Genomic DNA, 4,670 nt, shown 5'->3' on the forward strand with positions numbered 1-4,670 from the left:
TTGTTGTTTATCTACCAGTATTGAAACTATTACAGCATGGAAAAAAATAGTTGATCCCAAATAGTTTTATCTCCTAAACGCCCAAAAGACTTTGTTTGATAGACCCTTTATCTGGTTTGTCAAACCAAAGGCCAATGGCTAAGGGCTTAGTATGTTCCGCTATAGTCCTACTCGATTAAGGTTACGTTTGGGAGCCAGTGCTGGAGAGAAGATGAGAGGGGTGATGAGAGTGGAGATTAAAATGGGAGATGAAGCTGGAGTTGACAACAACATTGTTGTCAGAATGTAGATGAAAGTGGCTCATCTCCACTCCCAACACTAGCCACATCTCCCAAAACGGCTTCCCAAACACATGTAGGGTAGGTGGTATTAATTATGGAAATTTCCAAATACCCTGTACACCCCAAAAGTTTGAGATGCAAATGCTCATTAAGTTTTCTTATATTGTTTAATCAAAGTACCTCAATCATAAACTAACATTGGATCCATTTTACCACTATAACTAGTGAAATATGTAAGAAATGTATTGAAAGCTCTTAACCTACCCAATAGGGGTGTCAATGGGTCTGATTTGACCCGGACCCAACCCGTAACAAACCCTATAGGGTCAGCGTTTGATGATAAATAAGAAGGTAAATGAAGCTGGGTATGGTTTGTGAAATTTTATACCAGACCCGGGCCCGACATGAGTTCCGACTAAGATCCACAAATTTTAAATGTAAAAAAGATTAAAAACTTATTATTTTATCAGGTATGGTCTGGGTTTGGTTCATGTAATTTTTATAGGATCCAGGTATGGTTTCTCTTATGGTGAGTCTGATTGGACCTGAGTCTAGACCCACTACTATAATCTCAAATCAGGTCCGACTTTGGTTCCACCTAAGTCCGAACCAAACCCGACCCGTCGACACCCCCTATAACCCAATAAGAAACAAAACACTAACCTCAACACCGCACAATCTGTTGGCAAATTTTAGAAAACTTTTATGTAAAAAAGCCAATCAACCCAATGATCCAACCCACTAATATCACAACTGGGCATAGTATCTATACTCATCATCGACATTTACTCATGAACCCTACTCCTTGAAAAATTATGATTAATCGGATAGAAAATCAGTCAACCTCGGTTAGTCAACATTTTGGCAACTCGTGATTAATTAACACATCAAGATAACTCGTAATTAATCAGTTGTCATATTTGAGGTTTTTATGTTAATTTTTTATATTTGTTTTCATGATTAGTTTTTCTTAAACTTTAATTTTAAAAATGTCAACATGTAGTTTTTATGTTAAACTTTATGACAATATATAAATGGTTCTCTTTCAAACATGCTTCATATATACTCATATAGTACAATTTAATCATTGAATCAACATTATAATTGATTCATTTCAGCATACTGGTTACAACTATACACATCAATAAATTACTAATCCAATATAGCACACCTAAATCATTGAATCAATATTAAAATTACTAATCCAATACATGATTATAGATTGCAATATATAACTGATTTTCTTTCGAACATGCTTCATACACACGCACATGCATCATAATTTAATTATTGAATCAATATTAAAATTGATTCATTATGGTATATTGGTTACAACTACATGCATCAACAAATAATTGATCTACTATTACACACCTAAACCATTGAATACATGATTATGAATTGCAATATATAATTGGTTCTCTTATAAACATGCTTTATATACACTCACATATGATAAACCTTAAAATTAATTCATTATAGTATATTACTTATAATTAAATACATCAACAAATAACTGGTTCATTATTTTATATACATTAACGGATGTAGAAAGTACATGTCTATGAGCTCCATTCTAAGCATTGAACCTTCTTACCTGCTCCATCCTCTTCATGAGAGCATGCACTTCCTCCTCCATCGAATGATCTCCCCCTCACCTTTCACCATTCTCTTATCACTGTCATCCTTTACCTTCATTTGATCATCTTTCATCTTCACCCTCTCCTCAACCTCATCCTTGACCACTTTATTTGCTTAAGACATATCTTGTTCATTCTCCACCCTCTCCTCTACCTCAACCTTGGCCTCCTCCCTTTGTTGAGGTTCATCTTTTGCCCTCTCCACCATCATGGTATCCACCCTCTCTTTGACAATCTTATCATTGCCACTACAAGTGATTCTATCTTCTGCTTTCTTTAATCGGGCCTACAGATTAACAATGAACGAGAAATCAAAACTACTCACTTACACCTTCTGCTTCAAATGTTTCCTAGAGGTTGAGCAATCATTTTTTTTTTTTTGCAAACAATTTTCTTATAGATGGCTCATTTGTCATTGTTTTCTAAGGTTGCTTCTTTGATTATAACAATCTCGGCCTTATCTTACTAATATTATATTTTTTATGAATTAGATTAGAAACCCATGCCCTTATTCATGGAGCAGGTTTCTCATTGATCAAAAAATCAACCTTCTGTCATACAGGAATATATGAATCATCAACCATTGAATATTTTTTCTAGAAAGATCAATATTCAAGAGAAAGAAACTTTAGTATACTACACATGGTTTATGGAAGAAAGAGCAATTCCAATCAGCCTTTTTTATAGCATGTACATATCTTATATATTTCTTTGATCGACTAGTAGGTGTTGGTGCCTTAATGACACTTTCTTTTATTGCCATTTTTATAATACAAGATAAATAATTTATTATACAACCAGATTCAATGATAGAAGCTTACCACAATAGGAATTTTTTTTGGGTAATATGCTATTAAATATGCAAAAAATAATTGTCTATCATATTATTGTTTCCCAAAATAATTGATTCAACTGTTAGAATGAGTGAAACTTGTGCTTAACAAAAAATCTCATCATTGTTGATGTGTCGAAAACCTATTAAAAACAAGTTGGGGACCACACTGGCTGAGGACTAAACTTCTGCAAAAAAACCCTATGTTATGCGAAAATGGTCCTTAAATGCGAAATACAACTTTTATACATACACAAAGTCATTTTTAATGCATGTATAAAGCTTTGCAAATGTAATGCATGAGGGTTAGGAGATTTTTGAAGAGGTAATGAAAATATTTGTGAACTCGACAATGTTCCATGTTGAATATGTGAATGATCAGTAAGTCTACAACTGATGTCAAAAAGTCTACATATACGAAGGAGGTTTGCAAGTTATCTGTATGAATGTCAAGACATCTGCAAATGTATGGAGCAAACATTCCAAACTCGAATTAGGAAACATGTAAAATCCATAAAATTTTATGTTACTAGGACAATGATCATAAGTACGACAAGCAAAGCCAGCACTACTAGGTCTCTAATCATGGGGCAGTTCACTACAACAAAGCAGTAGATTAGCGACGACCACATTCCGTCGCTAATCTGTCGCTAATCCGTCGCTAACCATGTTAGCGACAACGCGGCGACAGTATGCTTACGTCGCGAATATTTCGACGCTAACTGGCGACGGAATAATTCCATCGCCAAGTCCGTCGCTAATTACGACGGAATAACGAGTGTTATATTCCGTCGCCAATCCGCCGGTACTAAACGACGACCACGGCGTGGCGACGAATTTAATTCTGTCGCTAAGCCGTCGCTAGATTAATATGAATAGCGACGGAATCATCCGTCGCTAATCCGTCGCAAAAACGAAAAAAAATAAAAAAAAATTTATTTAAAAATTAATTACCGAGAACTGTACAATTTATATTTCCTGTACAATTTATATTTCCTGTAAATAAAAAACAAACCACACAAAAAAATTCATATAACAAGTATCTATAATAATTAATCGTTCCACCTTAAAACTAAGAAGTTTAATTATTTACAATTCAACAATTACAATTAGGAAAAATAAAAAAAATAGAACTTCTTCAACACAGTCCTCTAATGATCGCCAAGATTTTGTGCGTCTTCTTGTTCATTGTCTTTATCTGTCCCTTCAGCTCCACTACCCTGATTATCGCTAGCAGCCTACACAAGAAAAGAACAGTCAGTATTGATAAACAAAATATAATGAAATAAATTACACACTATATGTGATTCTATCATGTGCTCATGTGTGATCTAAGGCAATAAAAAAACTCTATATGTGATTCTATCATGCTCATATGTGTGTTGAGGCAGTCAAAAAATTGAATATGTGATTATAGCATGTTCATATGTGTTTTAAGGCATATAAAAAAACTCTATATGTGATTCTACCATGCTCAGATGTGCTTTAAGGCAGGCAAAAAACTATATATGTGATTCGATCATGCTCGTATGTGTGCTAAGGCAGTAAAAAAATTGAATATGTGAATATAGCATGTTCATATGTGCTCTAAGGCAGGCAAAGCCAAAAATTTTATATGTGATTCTATCATAAATGATATATAACATGTTCATATGTGTTCTAAGGCAGTTAAAAAACTCTATAAGTTATTATAGCATGTTCATATGTGTGCTAAGGCAGTCAAAAAACAGAATATGTGATTATAATATGCTCATATGTGTTCTTAGGCAGTAAAAAAACTGAATATGTGATTATAGCATGCTTATGTGTTCTAATGCAATAAAAAAAACTTTATATGTGATTCTATCATGCTCATATGTGCTCTAAGACAGACAAAAAGTTAAATATATATATATATATATATATATGTGATTCTAT

Source organism: Nuphar pumila, chromosome 15 (assembly GCF_984573655.1).
Source record: "Nuphar pumila chromosome 15, dmNupPumi1.hap1.1, whole genome shotgun sequence".
Lineage (NCBI taxonomy): Eukaryota > Viridiplantae > Streptophyta > Magnoliopsida > Nymphaeales > Nymphaeaceae > Nuphar > Nuphar pumila.